The 17,646-nt window shown below is 38.9% G+C and overlaps 1 protein-coding gene across 2 annotated transcripts in view; it reads right to left on the bottom strand.

Annotated features, from left to right (window-relative positions):
* The window catches only part of LOC128743631 (sex-lethal homolog), a 395,363-nt gene that overhangs the window by 127,168 nt on the left and 250,549 nt on the right, over window positions 1–17,646 (bottom strand). The gene's annotated exons all lie outside the window — the stretch shown is intronic.

The raw sequence follows: 17,646 nt of genomic DNA, 5'->3' as shown, positions 1-17,646 counted from the left end.
AAAAGTTTCATTGTTAAGCCTTGTGAGAAGGTTGCGAAATTTCTTTTGCAACACTCAAAGGTAAATTGCAGTATTCTTGTCAGATCACTGACTGGTCACTGCAGACTAAATTATCATATGGCTACGATTCAGCGAGCTGAATCGTTTCATTGTAATTTATGTGAATCCGACTACGGTACACCATATCACGTAATTTGCAACTGTCCTGCAGTAGCACAATTGCGTCATAGGATCTTTGGATCCTACGTCTTAAATGAATCGGATTTTAGGAAACTAAAATTACGAGACATTTTGATGTTCCTTACCGAAAGCGGTATTGAGCTATAAGCTCTTATTTATCATGAGTATACCCCCCAGGGGGTGTACTTTTGATAAGTTAACTACCAAGGATTGCAGTATCCCCTCGGGGGTACAAAAATCTCTCGGTATATATATGTTTGTGTTTGTCCAAATTCCTCATCCACCCCTTCCTATTCCTCCTGTTTTCCTTCCCGTCCTCATCAGGTAAATGATGACACGGGCAAGATGGGCAAGGCACAAATCTTCCACATGATTGTGAGGAACGTGCTGCTCGAGCCAAAGATGCTGATACCTGCCATATCCCAAAAAACCTATTTTAATTACCTCCCAAGCAGCACCATTTGTTGCATGAAGGGTTACGCAACTCTAATTGAAACATTCAAATATGGTAAAAGTTCGCATCAGTTACCTTTATCGAACTGTTATGTGATTGAAAAAGCGCAAGAGGTGGAGCCTATATGCAACCAATTGTTATACAGATGTTTTATGGAACATCAATGCGCGTTATCTATCCATTCGCGACTACGATACTAAAAGAGATTTTAAGCCTGTTCGCACTCCCACGAAATCCTATGCCGCGTTGTCAAAACTTGCGTGAAAACATAAACAAAAATACTTCCTTCTCTTTTTTTCTCGCACAAAAACCAATGCGCGTTATCTAAATACAAGCAGGTATTCGCGACTACGATACTAAAAGAGATTTTATGCCTGTTCGCACTCACACGAAATCCTATGCCGCGTTGTCAAAACTTGCGTGAAAACAAAAACAAAAATACTTTCTTCTCTTTTTTCCTCGCAGAAAAACCAAACAATTATGAGCAACTTCATCACGAATTATGTTTAGCGGGAACCGGGATTTCCTCTCAGGGCTCCAAGACGAAAATTATTTATATTAATATTCTTAATGCGACTTTAGCTTTTTGGGCCTATTATGAGCTAATCTCCATGCCATTCAAAATTTATCGTGCAAAATATAATTTTGCTTTGTATTATTTGATGCGCCTCGTGAAAGTTATTAATTTATTTATTTTCAAGTTTAAAGAATTAACCCAGCCAGATTAAGAATTCGTTTACGATGGAAAAATGCGGTGTAAAATAGAACTAGATACTGCAATCAAATAATATTTTAGTAAATGCCATGGATTCCTGATGAATGTTCGTGTAATTATTGTTAAAATAAAAACATTCCTTCGTTGAAAAATATTTTTTCATAAAAATATGGCAGAATATGATGTTACATTGGTTGTATTTGTTTGGTTACATTTTATTTAACAATATGCCGTAATCAACATGATGCAACATCATGTGACATTATTGTTTAGCAATGGCATTATAATAACACGATGTTGCGATGAAGTTTCATGTTACTAGATATAGACTAATATATTTGTGACAGCCAGTATAAGTATTGGATGACCTGAATCCAACATATTAATAACATGAAGTTGCTTATTTGTTGCGTGTTTCAATACTGTAACCGGTGAAGTTTTTTGCAATTTAAACAAGACTTAATAGCCACATGGAAGATGTTGCAAGTGCTGCCTGGGCTATTAGGTAAAAAAGTGGTGAAACGTTACTACCTGTTTGATTAGTTAGAAGATTGGATGAATTTTCTTTAAAAATTTCAAGAGATTCGGCAACATCCAACTTCCAAATATTATTTACAGGGCGGAGAAGGTTAATGTTTTCAGAAGTAATTTGGTGTTCTTCGAAAATATGCTCGGTTACTTTGGATTTGAAGTGGTAAAATTCTTTCTCCTGTAGTTCTTTCCTAGCTTTTGTTACTTCTGAAACATGCTCCTTGAAATAGGGGATCAAGCTGCTATTCTACAAACAGTCTAAGTTAGTTAGATACTGATGAAGGTCTCACGTCGAGACCGAAATACGTATTTATCAATAAAACACAGTAGTAGAATTAAAGGATATAAATAACTTTTTGTTTTTCTTCTTTTGTTATAGTTTCAGGTATTCTACTAAGACGCTCAAATAAATATTAGTTAATTTGTCTTCTTATAGTGCTAACAATGCTAATTTACAGCGAATTACCGACACGAAGAATTTAAATACAATTTTGGACGCCAATTTACAACACCTATGCAGTCAAAAAGCTAATATACAACAACGTGCAGTATAAAATGCCAGATACGCTGATTTGCTGCTTATGTTAATGCTTATTAGTTACCAGGAATGGGTAGTTTAATATACAAATTTGCAATTTTTTCTCACAGTAAAGTAGAAAACAACTCCCATGTCCCCTCATTGCATAGCCAGAAAGCGGATAGTAATATTCGCCATGATTGTACAACATATCTCCGAATATCATTTTGCGAAAAACCTTAAGCGGAATGTACCATTTCACGGAAAACTTTTTTGTGGAAAGTACCATTTCGCGAACCTCTCCTTACTCGCTGTCGCTCGTTCCATGAAACCCAGGTAGACCTAGGAAAACAAATAAACCTAGACAGTAGTGATTTCTGCGGGGAGTTGCCTCCCCCCAGTGGGCGGCGCTTCCGACGGCGAGTCGCCAGCAACACTCGTGGCCGTCTCGTTCTGAATGACCTAGAGTTGCTATAAATAGTTTTTGTGGTCTTGTAAATGACTAATGTTTTATGGAAGAGTCTCGAATTTCTCGAGTTCGATTAGTTTTTGAGTTTCGCAAAAATTTCTATTTTATTTGTATGAGAGTCCATATCCCCCTACCACAGCGGGGGAAAGGTCTCTAACTATCATAAAATAAATTCAAGACTCAAAAATCTTCACATGCCAAATTTGGATCCATTTGCTTGATTAGTTCTCAAGATATAGGGCAATTTGAATTTCATTTGTATGGGAGCCCCCTCCCAAACAGGGGAGGGGTCTTAATTCATCATAGAAAAAAATTCTGCCCCCTAGAAGCCCCGCATGCCAAATTTGGTTCCATTTGCTTGATTAGTATTCAAATTATAAGGAAATTTGTATTTCATTTGTATGGGATCCCTCCCTCTTAAAAGGGGAAGGGGTCGTAATTCACCATAGAAAAAAATTCTGCCATCTAAAACTCCCACATGCCAAATTTGGTTCCATTTGCTTGATTAGTTCTCGAGATAACAGGAAATTTGCACTTCATTTGTATGGAAGCCCATCCTCTTAAAGGGGAGATGGGTCATAACTCGCTTTCTACAGAGGAGAGGGGTCTCAATTCACCATAGAAAAAAATCTTGCCTCCGAAACCACTTACATGTCAAATTTGGTTCCATTTGATTGATTAATTCGCGAGTTATTAGGAATGTTGTATAGGAGCCCCCCCCCTCCTAAAGTGGGGAGGGGTCCTAATTCACCATAGAAAATATTCTTGCCTACAGAAACACACACGCGCTAAATTTGATCCCATTTGCTTGATTAGTTCTAGAGTTATGTGGAAATTTGTATTTCGTTTCTATGAGAGCCTCCCCTCCTAAAAAGGTAAGGGGTCATAATTCATCATAGAAAAAATGGTTGCCTCCAAAAACACCTACATGCCAAATACAGGCTATGCCAAACATTTGCTTGATTAGTTCTCGAATTATGAGGAAATTTATGTTTCATCTGTGTAGAAGCCCCCCTCTTAAAGTGGGGAGGGGTCCTAATTCACCATAGAAAATATTTTTGCCTCCAAAAACCTCCACATGCCAAATTTGGTTTCATTTGCTTGATCAGTTCTCGAGTTATGAGGAAATTTGTATTTCATTTGTATGGAAGCCCCCCCTCTTAGTGGGGGGAGGGATCTCTAACCATCATAAGAACCTTCCCTGGCACCAAAAACCCCTACATGCAAATTTTCATTCCGATCGGTTCAGTAGTTTTCGATTCTATAGGGAACATAAGGTAGACAGAAATCCATTTTTATAGGCATAGATTTGTATGGGAGCCCCGCCTCTTAGTGGGGGGAGGGGTCTTTTGCCATCGAGAGAACCTTCCCTGACCCCAAAAACCCCTAAATGCAATTTTTAAGCGGGTCCGTTCAGTAGTTTTCGATTCTAAAAGGAACATACGGACAGACAGACAGAAATCCATTTTTATAGGTATAGACTAGCTGACCCGACAAACTTCGTACTGCCACAAATTAAACTGTGTTGTTCATAAATCGTGAATCTCGGATGACCTTTGTCACAATCTCGAGTTTTGCAAGTTTCTGAGGAGTTCATGGGTGGTTTAATATACAAATTTTCCTCACAGTAAAGTAGAAAACAACTCCCCCCATTGTTTAGCCTGATAAAAAAAGCAGATAGCATTTAAATATTCGCCATGATTATATAACATTTCGCCGCATACCGTTTTGCGGAACACCACTTTTCGGTTGACCATAACGCGGAATATAGTTTCGCGGAATACCATTTCGCGAAAAACCTTACGCGGGATGTACCATTTCACGGAAAATGTGTTCGTGGAAAGTACCATTTCGCAGGGGTTATTCTCTCCTTACTCGCTGTCGCTCGTTCGGACCCAACTGAAAGAAAGTAATAGAGGTCAGTAGACCTAGGAAAATAAATAAACCTAATTGATAGTTTTTGGTGATCTTGTTTTTGACTAGTGTTTTATGGGAGAGTCTAAAATTTCTCGAGTTCGATTAGTTTTTAAGTTACGCAAAAATTTTTGTTTTATTTGTATTAGAGTCCTTATCCCCCTACCACAGGAGTGAGGCGACTAAAACCATCATAAAATAAATTCCTGCCTCCAAAACCCCCCACATGCCAAATTTGGTTCCATTTGGTTGATTAGTTATTAGTTATGAGCAAATTTGTACACTTATTTATTTATTTATTTACATATATATATCAACAGACACAGTTGCCCTAATGATAAAAGAGTCGTCTTAACATTAAAATAATTTTTGTGCGTTGCATGTTACGGGACAAATGATAGTCGAAAACGGCTGACACTCTGTTGAAAACGTTTTGCAAGCCTATAATCACACTGATGGCACCACAGTTGGTTCGTCGGAGCGGTAGACGTAGTGTTGGAACCATCCTTAAAGTTCTGGAGGAGTCGTTTACGTTTATTAACTGGAGGATGTCTGGGCAGTCGATACGGGCTGTTAAAACGTCTGCGACAGTCATTACACGAGAGGTATCGCGGCGAAGCTGGAGTGTGTCGAGTCGAAGAAGTTGACAACGTTCCTCATAAGGAGTGACTTGCATAGGTTGTCTCCAAGGTAGAAGGCGTAGAGCATAGCGAATGAATCTACGTTGGATATTTTCAATCTGTAATACAGCGTTTTTATTGTGTGGATTCCACACCGACGAGCAGTATTCGAGAGTAGATCGCACTAATGAGCAGTATAAGGCGGTAAGGCATTGTACGTTTCGGAATTCTCTCGTCATGCGAATAATTAGACCGAGCATTCCAGAGGCTCTAGACACAATGAATGACATGTGCTGTTTATAGGTGAGACGGCAGTCCAGTATTACGCCAAGGTCCTTCACGTGATCAACTCGTGGGATCGGGGTTGAATCAAGGCTGTATTCAAAGTTCAGCGGCTGCAGTTTCCTGGTAAACGTCACTACTGAGCATTTTGATGGGTTGAGTAGCATGCGGTTTAATTCACACCAATGCGCGAAAATGTCCAATTGTTTCTGGAGGATATGAGCATCGCCGATGCTGTTGATTTTCGAGAATAACTTCAGGTCGTCTGCAAACGCCAGTCATCTTTAAAATAGAGCAAGAAGACCAGCGGACCCAAATGGCTGCCTTGTGCGATCCCAGACGAGGCGGAGAATGGATCCGAGATCTCCTGGCCGATTCTCACTCGGAGAGTTTGTCCTGTCAGATAGGATGTAAACCAGTTCAGCAAGCTTCCACAGAATCCGAGGCAGTCCAGCTTGGCAACGGCAATACAATGGGTGACTTTGTCGAAGGCAGCGGAGAGATCAGTATATATTGCATCAGTTTGCGAACGTTTAGTGAAGCTATCAGTCACGTAACTAGTGAAACAAAGCAAATTCGTAGCGCAGGATCGCTTTGGGAGGAAACCGTGCTGCTCGTTGCCTAACGTTTGTTGGCAATGGGAGAACATTGGCTCGATGATTACTAACTCGAACAGCTTCGAAACATCACATAAGGCTGATGTTCCCCTGTAGTTATCGACTTTTGTTCGATCTCCCTTTTTGAAAACTGGGAACACATAGGCTTGTTTCCATGCTTCAGGAAAACGTTTATGAGGCAAGTATTGCGCTCTTTACACTCAATTGGACTGCACAGTTATAAAGTGCAACCTTCAAAACTGTGATGAAAAGTGTGCTACTGATAATATCGCTAGTAATCTTATATCGATAATACCATCAAACTTTATCGTCACGGAAGAGTATCGAAAATTGGAGGGTTTAAAGTGAAATCTTCTTCTTGGGTTGTTATTATTTTAACATTTTTGTTCTATTTCTTACGTATTTTTGCTTATACGGTCATATTATCGTTATTAATTATTAACGATAAGAAAACTTGATCCATAATCGCTATAGATTTTGATCGGCATTTCCCATCATTACAACTCTCCCATCTGAGCAGACATTTGATTTAGCAGTGGCGCCAGTACCAGTTGTAGGAAAAGCAAATAGTATTTAACTTTTCATTTATTTCATATATGCATTGGCGGAACTAGGGGGGGGGGGGCTAGGGGGGGCTTAGCCCCCCCTAGGAGAGATTTAGCCCCCCTAGAAAAATTGACTTGGTCGACCAATAAAATGGTCGAAAAAAATGCCGGGGGCTATAGCCCCCCCTAGAAATGAGCGCTAGTTCCGCCAATGCATATATGCTGCATATTTGTTAAAATTATGAATTATGCGCGGAATTATGTATCTAGAAACTATTTTTATATTATTCGGAGCGTCGATAACAACTCTACTTAAGCATTAGAATTCAAATAGGAATCAACCAAGATTCATGGGTTTTTACCACGAAATTTTGGCAACTTTTCTCACCTACAAAATGTGTGACTGAACAAGTGTGCTCAAAATCCAACTTTCAATGCAAAGGGCAATATGTATCAGGTTATTTCATACCATTTTAAAACGTTATTATAGCATACGCTACAACTTGTTCTTCCAGTAGTTTGAATTTAGTAATGGAGACATAATAAAAACTTCGTGTTGACATGTTGATGATGATGATGATGATGGAGCCCACCTCATTCCCCTACAAAGGTTTGAGGTAGTCGATTTATCTAATAGATAATTAGTGAATATACATTTGAACCAGGTAAGCAAACAAAACGATCTGGTTTTTGACACAGATATAAATTCCTGCGATAGTATTCAAATACAAGTTACAACTATTAAAAATATATGATTTTTCAAGTTATTGCCAAACCAAGAATCTCCAGTATCAATTTGCAACCTACTGTCAGTTACCAAGATGTTCATATCATTTTGGTCTAGCCGATACCACAGATAACAGACATCCAAGCTAGGCTTGGACCGTGTGTAAAAACTTGCAACGGTTTTTCGCAAGTGGCAATAAGCAGTATGGTGGCACTGCGATCACCTAAAATGTTCATTCAAAGACATGAGCGCAAAAGCAATTTGAAGCCTGCTCACACTAACACAAAATCCTATATAGCTGGGGGCCCTAGTGTATATTAAAAGAAATCGACACCCGCTCGCTCATACAGGAAACCCCATAAGGTACACATTCGCGACTACGATGCTACACCCTACACGATCTCTTGTATACACCCCATCGGCAGGCATCCATGTATTCGCCGCCAACATCTCGTGTGTGCGAAAATGAGACAGCATGTAAGCACTACGTTTCACTCAACTGCCAGCAGTCTGATTTGGGCCCGCTGTCAAATTTTGAGCCCTGGACATGCTGTCGCTGACGTTCACTGCAGCTCGATATAGAGATGTCGATGGGGTGCTTGTATACATATTCGAGACTACGAAGTTGCTGATATTTGTTTGGTTTTTGTAAGAAAAAAAAGAGAAGGAAGTATTTTTGCTATTGTTTTCCCACAAGTTTTGACAATTCGGCATGGGTTTTCGTGTAAGTGCGAACAGGCTTGAAAATTTCATTCACTTTTGTAGTCACGAATTCGCGTTGAAAGCAGTAAAAGAGATTTCGTGGCTGCTCGCACTTACAGGAAACCTCGTAACGAACTGTCAACATGTGAGTAACGAAAAAATCAAAAATATACTTCCCTCTTTTTTTCTCACGCCTGAACAATATCAGCAAAACCGCGAATCATCGATGTTTAGCTTTTTAGCGAGAAAAAAACAGAAGGAAATATTTTACTTTTGACATCACGCACGCATTGCCAATCCACAATGAGATTTCGTGTGAGTGCGAAAAGAATTGAACATCCTTTTTTAGTTTCGCGGAAGAGCCTGCTCGCACTTGCACGAAATCTTAAACGGGCAGATAAACAAAAGGAAAAAATATTTCCTTCCTTTTTTGTCATGAACAAACCTCAAAATATCAGCAACACTTTGCAGAGCTGCCAGATATTTTTTAAAAGAATTATTTTTTATCGAATTTTAACGCCGAATCACGAAAACAATGATTTTGTGCATTCTGTTTCATCTATTTGGAATTATATTGATTTCTAATATAAACATATCTTTTAACCATGCCGTATTTATAATATATGTGTACAATATGTGGTAAGCTGAAAAAAGCGGGATATCTGGCAGCTCTGCCCAACACCAGCTGCAGGTATCGCAAGCGGGCGCTTCAATCACTTAAGAGAATGCAAGTGGCAATAAGCAGTTAGATGTCGCTAGAGTCATTTTACACACGGTTTACGAAGCTTTTTGTTCTAGCTTGGATGTCTGTTATCTGTGCCGATACCCAGTTTAGCCCGCTACTAAGTCGACGCAGTCCCGACGAGGCCATTCCCGCTATAATCAGCAAGCAAAGCAAAGTCCAACCTTCAACTTAGTATGAGACTTATAAGGGCATCCCCAGTAGAATCAATATACAGTCAACCAAAAAAGTATTCGGACAGCAGCGCATAAAATTTTCTTTTAGAAATTTTGCACAGTATTTTTGCAAAGAATGGTAACACATATTTTTTAAAATAATGTTTAACTAAAGCATATTTAGATGCACAACAAAAATTCGGGGAAAAGCTTTCCGTTTTGAAGATAGGGTACATATAGTTTGAATTCCTCAAAAATGCAGCCAAAAAAGTATTCGGACAGTTAACTATTAGTTGAAACAAATGTCCTTTCTCGCTCATCTACTACCTCATAGGACCATTTACAATCTTGAAGACCTGTTTTAATCTGTTTGGGATAAAATTAACAATTTTTCAAATATCCCTCTTGTCGTGCTTGTCGAACCGTTTCGTAGCCATTTTCAATCTTTTGCTTCCTACGCGTTTATACAAGGGATAGCGCGAACTAAAACGCAGCATTCAATCTAAACTTCGCTAACAGAATGATCTTCGTCTCCTTTTTAGTTTTTAGCAACCCTTAGCTGCTCATCTAACTGAGAGCCGAATTGCTTCTCTTTTTCGCCCGAATCCCCGAAAGCTCAAAAGAACAAACGATACAGACCGATTCTCTTCCGATCGTGCCATTATTCTCTCGACAATAAAATCGTAAGAGAATATTCAGTTATCGGGCGGGCAAGCCATGTCTGTTGGCGGCAATACGGTGCTGGCTTCAACCGTTTATTATATGGGTGAAGTCAGAATGGCACTTTCCAAGAAGCGCTTGAGACAAACCCAGCTTGCGCTCACACTCACACATGCGCAGCTCTGTAAGTGGACAAGAGATCGCTCAATACCGTCAACGCGAAAGCTACGGCTAACGCAATTTATGCTCACATATCATGTTTGATGGGTTTCCACTTTTTCATACCTAGCAAGGCAGCCGTCTGCCAGTGTGCGTGTATGCGCTTGAGGTCTATAACTGGAAGAATATAGCGAACAAACATATTTGGCGAATGCCAACTTTTATTAATACCAGGCTTATCTACTACACCTCTGTGAATTGCTGACCATTTTTTTACAAGAGCTCGATTTAAGTCATTGTGATAAGAAATCGAATGATTTCTCATTTAGAAATAAAATTATCTAAAAAGATGTTCAAAAGGGTTCAAATCTAGACTGAATGCTGATGTTTCGATAGCTCTAGGACAATTGTATGGTGCCTACCGCTTACAATTATCGACAGTATGATAAGATTCAACATCCCGGTACAATATGTATGTACCACACAATTACAATTTTGCTTTAATTTCACCTAAAATTATCCAGATAGTTGAGTTTACATTTAGTTCTATCCAAAAATATATATCTTTGGTGCCTCGGAGCTTTCCAAGCACCCCAACAAGGTGTGACATCAACAACCCTTATGCAAGAATAACTAAAAGAGAAGGGTTACAAGCGAAAAATCACTCGTCAGCAAGTAAACGAGCAATGCGGTTAGTGTCATACCTTGTTGGGATGCTTGGAAATCTCCGAGGTAGCAAAGATATATATTTTTGGATAGAACTAAGTGTAAACTCAATTATCTGAACAATTTTAGGTGAAATTAAAGCAAAATTGTAATTGTGCGGTACATACATATTGTACCGGGATGTTGAAACTAAACATACTGTCGATAATTGTAAGCGGTAGGCACCATACAATTGTCCTAGAGCTATCGAAACATCAGCATTCAGTCTAGATTTGAACCCTTTTGAACATCTTTTTAGATAATTTTATTTCTAAATGAGAAATCATTCGATTTCTTATCACAATGACTTAAACCGAGCTCTTGTAAAAAAATAGTCAGCAATTCACAGAGGGATATTTGAAAAATTGTTAATTTTATCCCAAACAGATTAAAACAGGTCTTCAAGATTGTAAATGGTCCTATGAGGTAGTAGATGAGCGAGAAAGGACATTTGTTTCAACTAATAGTTAACTGTCCGAATACTTTTTTGGCTGCATTTTTGAGGAATTCAAACTATATGTACCCTATCTTCAAAACGGAAAGCTTTTCCCCGAATTTTTGTTGTGCATCTAAATATGCTTTAGTTAAACATTACCCAAGTAACCACAAGCATTTACGCATAACCCCATATTGGCTGTAGCTCGGCAGCGCTAATACCAGACAGCGGTATATCAGCAATTCGCATGGTTAAAACTTTAGTATAAACATTGCTAATGCGTTTAAGCATTATCGTAAATTAGCATTATTAAAAGCACTATTTGCGTATATAATGTAACAATATGTTGCTTACAAGCTTTAGGACAAATCTTTAAAACGTACCGTAAATGTTAATAAAATGCTTATACCTGACTTCGTTTTTGCTTATTTACGGCCACTACTCATACTCTGTTTCACCTAACTGCTGCTGTCTTTTTTCAACCAATTGAATTCTAAAATCAACTACGAACGACGTTTTAAGTACGACTAATTACAACCCACTCATCTATAACAGCTGTGGTTAAGATATCAAAGGTGCCAGCAAATGAACCATGCAGGGATACACGCACCCATCAGGTTCAAGTCTCATTAAAGGTAACATTTGAAATGCAAAAAAAAATCCATTCGTCGTAAATAATGAAGTAACGCATAGCTTGAGAAGCTGCTAGAACCAGCGGACTTAAAAAATAAATATGAAATATATTTATTTTTGTCTTTTGACACGCCGGCCGAATTGATGTTTTTATATTTTTTTCGCAAACAGGCTAAAAATAACGATATGTCGATAATGCAGGCGAAGCGATGTTTAATTCATGCCGTAATGGTGCTTTAGCAATTGCTATTATAATGCAGCTTTAATTTGACAATAGTGGGGCCCTTTTCCACTTTATTACTGCATTTATTGTACATGTAAGAAAATAACACATTATATGATATGCTTTGTAGCGCACTATAAAGCATTACAATTGAATTGATATAAAGCTTCGTGGTTACTTGGGTATTTTAAAAAATATGTGTTACCATTCTTTGCAAAAATACTGTGCAAAATTACTAAAAGAAAATTTTATGCGCTGCTGTCCGAATACTTTTTTGGTTGACTGTATATAGAATGCCAGTGTCGCTGCAGTGCTCGTGGTAAACATCACACATTTGAAAATTACGTATTTACACTGTATGCGCATATGTGTGAGTGATCGATTCGAAACGGGAATCTGATTGTCAAACTAAAAAGGCAACCCAATAAAAAATCCTTCTGCTTTTCCGTAAATCACGTAGGATAAATCACCCGATTTGGTCGTTTTGGGGTATTTCGTCGGCAGGAAAATTTTCTATTGGGCAATTTGACAATGTAGTTCCCGTATCCAAGACACGAACCAGCAACATGTTTGCCACCAAAATATCCATGAAACACCAGCGACACTGGCATTCTATATATATTGATTATACTGCATCCCCACCCAGGGAAGTCAAGAAAATTTCCAACCCGAAAAAATCCTTGACTGGCTAGGAAAATACACATCTAACAACAAGCAGAAGCATCCAAATCTTCCTGAACACTCACGAATCTGTCAATTACTATTAGTAAGGTCATATATTTCTTCTGCTTATCCTCTTCTGCGACTTTGACATTCTTCACTTGCTATATATGGCTATGCTTGTTCAGTGAGCGTTAATAACAAGGTGAGAAAATAGTACTGTCATGGTAGTGCTTTATACCGAGGTGCGTGCAGAGTCAATGGGCTCTGGTGACATCGCCCATCACTATAAAAGCTGTGCCCAGCTCCTGTGTATTGCCGCAGCTCTGGTAGATGGTATGACCATCTCTATACGTACGTACCATCGTTCCTTTCCAGCATACCTCCTGTAGCGCTACGATGTCGAACTTGCGGCTCTTCACTTCTTTAGAAAGCACGTGGGTACTTCCGAGGAAGTTTAGAGACCGACAGTTCCATGTTCCTAATTTCCAATCGTTAGTCCGTTTTCGTCGCCTGGGTCTTTGCGGATTGTTCCGATTAGAGTTATTATTATTACTTAGGGAGCCCATTGCTTTGGTTTTTTTAGTGGTTCTGGTTTGCAAAGCCCGCAACCAACCCCACAGTATCGCCGGAGGGCCAACGTAGCTCGAAAGAGCCCTCCTCCCCTGTCATCATACGACCTTGGTTTCCACCGGGGTTGGTTACCCGATCTCCACCGAGGTTGCTCGTATCCCGGCTGGTACCACGAGGAGGTAGGGGTAGGAGTTGCTAGGTAAGAGGCTGTGAACCACTGTGGGGTCTATTTTATGCCCAGTGCACAAGGCACCGATGGTACGCATTACCAAGCGGTATACCAGCCAAGCCGTAGTGCTACGTCTACGTATTTTATCTCAGTCAGTACACAATCATGGGTCATTTTAACTTTAACTACAAATTTATATGTGAATATTATACTATAATTGATTGATAAAATTGTTACTCATAAGCAGCACTACTAATAATTTGCTCAATCATTAGGTGATATTTGAATGGAAATGAACAGTTAAAGCTAAAATGACCCACAATATTGTGTGTATCTTGTATATCAGTAATAATCTGATTTGTATATCAGTAATAATCTGACAATAGTCAGAAAGTATTCTCCTTAAATAACAATTTCATGATACATTGTTTTATTTCAGGAATTAACACGGGTTTCTTGTACGCGCCGCGTATCCCTCGTGTAAAAAGACTTCAGTCTACAAGCATTACTTTATCATCATAGAAGCTCAATTTTTGATTGCCTTGTGCGATAGGCACTGCTCGGAGAGATTCGTACACCAGGCGAAAGTTGGTAGACTGCGGTGGGCCGGCGGCGTCGTAAGGATACCGGCCCAAGCAGCACCATTTGTTGCATGAAGGGTTACGCAACTATAATTGAAACATTCAAATATGGTTGCGACTTTAGTTTTTTGGGCCTATTATGAGCTAATCTCCATGCCATTCAAAATTTATCGTGCAAAATATAATTTTGCTTTGTATTATTTGATGCGCCTCGTGAAAGTTATTAATTTATTTATTTTCAAGTTTAAAGAATTAACCCAGCCAGATTAAGAATTCGTTTACGATGGAAAAATGCGGTGTAAAATCGAACTAGATACTGTAATCAAATAATATTTTAGTAAATGCCATGGATTCCTGATGAATGTTCGTGTAATTATTGTTAAAATAAAAACATTCCTTCGTTGAAAAATATTTTTTCATAAAAATATGGCGGAATATGATGTTACATTGGTTGTATTTGTTTGGTTACATTTTATTTAACAATATGCCGTAATCAACATGATGCAACATCATGTGACATTATTGTTTAGCAATGACATTATAATAACACGATGTTGCGATGAAGTTTCATGTTACTAGATATTGACTAATATATTTGTGACAGCCAGTATAAGTATTGGATAACCTGAATCCAACATATTAATAACATGAAGTTGCTTATTTGTTGCGTGTTTCAATACTGTAACCGGTGAAGTTTTTTGCAATTTAAACAAGACTTAATAGCCACATGGAAGATGTTGCAAGTGCTGCTTGGGGGACGACTGTGCAGCGAAATCCGTTCCCTCCAAGAACCCCACCGTCACCAGGAATAGAGTGGACCATCGTGCTAGGAGGCTCGACCAAGTTGAGGCCGACTTGCGTGTGTCGAGCCGCGCAACGAATTGGCGACGAGTAGCCCAGGACCGAGTACAATGGAGAGCAATTCTTGATACGGCAAGAGCCACCCCGGCTCTCATCTGGTAAAGTAAGTAAGTGCGATAGATACTACTCTTTTAAAAATTTTACTTTTCTTTGTTAATTAAGATTAAAGATCAATATTTTTCATTTCAGCCAGTTATCAGCATAACGGACTTCGAATTGGTGAAGCTACACATCGATTTGAATCGAACCGATCAACGCAACCTGAACCGCATTGTGTGTTCCGTCCGTTTTTGCTGAAGGCAACTATCTTGACGTTGAAAACAGCGAAATAAAATTTAATAAATAATTGCATTTGTTTTGTATCTTTTGTGCTTTTTATGGAGAAAGTTCATATCACTTCAGTTATTATGTTTATTATAAAGCAAAATACATTCCATTCCAAAATTTGCGCAATTTGAGTATTTTTTACCTAAAATGAGATTCGCCATGAGCTCGTAAAAATCACCTAATGATGACTTCCACCACCGGGGTGCCATCCGTATCTTACGAACGGTGTTTGACAGTCGACTTAACGAAGGCCGCTATTTAAGAAAAAGCGCCCGCCTGACAGATGAATTTGCTACCAACATTGTCGAGTGAAACGTATGCAGTGACTTGCTGTTTCTTTTTCGCATGTGCTGAGATGTTAGCAACAAAAGCATGGCTCCCATCGCAAGCCCCTGACTTCCACTGCTGGTACACAAAAGTAGGTAAACGGCATTTACCTAAATTTACCTTCCCGCACGAAAGTACTGATTTAGGTAAAAACTGCATAAATTTAGGTTTTTCGTTTCATGTCGTTTCACTGCAACCTGCAATTTAAGGTGAGGATGAAGATATGTTTCTTTAACAGCGAATTTATTTATTCAGTCCAGGTTGGAATTAGATGGAATTTTGTTGGTGTTCATTTGCAACTATTTGATAGATAAAATTTATCTCATTTCATTTCGGGTTGAATAAACAAATTTGTTATATGTTAAAGATCCATAGATTGGTTAAAAAAAATTCAAGGAAAAATCAGTGAAACACATCGAAGCTCTTTCCTCACCTGTGGCATATCTCATTGGCTCTCAGAAGCGAACCATCGTACACTCAAAATAATCCACACGTCCTTTCCACGTGAAAAATCACGTAAATTTCTCTACAGGGATTTACGTGACTTTCAGCTGATTGTTATTGGAAAAAATAATAACATCTATCTGATTTTCACGTTAACGCATTAGTATGCGTGCGTACTACCTGAAAATCACGTAAATAGTACAGGAAAAGCTGGATGGAAAATATTCACATAACTTTTCAGGTAACTTCGACGTGAAATATATTTTGAGTGTACTGTTAAAATCAGCTAACTGACACCTTTATCTCGTTTGCTTTGCGTTGACGAGAGCTAACATCAGGCGGGCTCAAGAGTCGTGGGCTCCACTGACAGCTGAATAGCTAACTTGTGTGAAGAGTGGCGAATATATGATTGCTCGTTTACGCTAACGCTAACATGTTGGCATCGAAAACATGACTGCCTGCCAGCTACTTGGTTAAAACAGTATAATCAATAGACCAAATCAAGGTGACGTCATCTGGCAGATACTGGCGCCCTTGTTTACAAACAGACCGTAGAATCCAAAAAAGTTTCAGCTGTTTAAACGGCAAGTTTGTTGTTTAAGTCGAGTTTAAACAGCATTGGGACTAAATTTAAAAGCCATTATGCCTGTAAAATGTTAAAATACACGCTACATTCCCTATAAACGGAAAAGAAAGTTTTCCAAAATGTAAACAAGGGCGCCACTATCTGTCAATTGACGGTATGATGATTTGGTCTATATATATAGAATGCCAGTGTCGCTGGTGTTTCATGGATATTTTGGTGGCAAACATGTTGCTGGTTCGTGTCTTGGATACGGGAACAACATTGTCAAATTGCCCAATAGAAAATTTTCCTGCCGACGAAATACCCCAAAACGACCAAATCGGGTGATTTATCCTACGTGTTTTACGGAAAAGCAGAAGGATTTTTTATTGGGTTGCCTTTTTAGTTTGACAATCAGATTCCCGTTTCGAATCGAGAACTCACACATATGCGCATACAATGTAAATACGTAATTTTCAAATGTGTGATGTTTGCCACAAGCACTGCAGCGACACTGGCATTCTATATATATTGATTCAACTGTTAAAACCGAGACCCAGACTAACATATGCTTCGCTATTGTGGTGGTCTAAAACTACACAAATAACAGCTCAAAAAATGCTTGGAAAGCTACAACGTATGGCGTGCTCTTCAATAACTGGAGCAATGACCAGCACACCTTCCAAAGCTCTAGATGCTCTTTTATATCTTCTAGGGGAACAAGGGGTAAGAAGGCCCGGCGGGGTAAGAGGGACCACATCGATTTCGTCAAGAAATCCTTAAATTTATTACAAATGCCCCAGTATGTTTTGTTTATTAGCTTATCTAAACACTTTCGAGACAACCTGTGGCACTCGGCCGTATCCAACGTCAAAACTAGAATCAAAGCAAACTTTTCGTTTGCAGTGTCTTCACGCGATATAATTTCAGCAGCAACAAATTTAAGGTTTTTCAGCAAAAAAGCTACATATGTATTTTGTCGTTTCTCTTACCACTGACTTTAATTGGGCTATTCTTGTTCTGTGTGTGGCGGAAAAGGTATAGAAAATAGTACGGATTGAGAGATAAAAGCAAAATAATGTAAATTGTTAACTAGGGGTAAGACGGGCCATTTTTCACGGGGTAAAAGGGCCATACGTCACAGTGCTCATAA

Source organism: Sabethes cyaneus, chromosome 3 (assembly GCF_943734655.1).
Source record: "Sabethes cyaneus chromosome 3, idSabCyanKW18_F2, whole genome shotgun sequence".
Taxonomy (NCBI): domain Eukaryota; kingdom Metazoa; phylum Arthropoda; class Insecta; order Diptera; family Culicidae; genus Sabethes; species Sabethes cyaneus.
The sequence above is the reverse complement of the archived record's forward strand: the minus strand, read 5'-3'. Positions and strand labels throughout refer to the sequence as shown.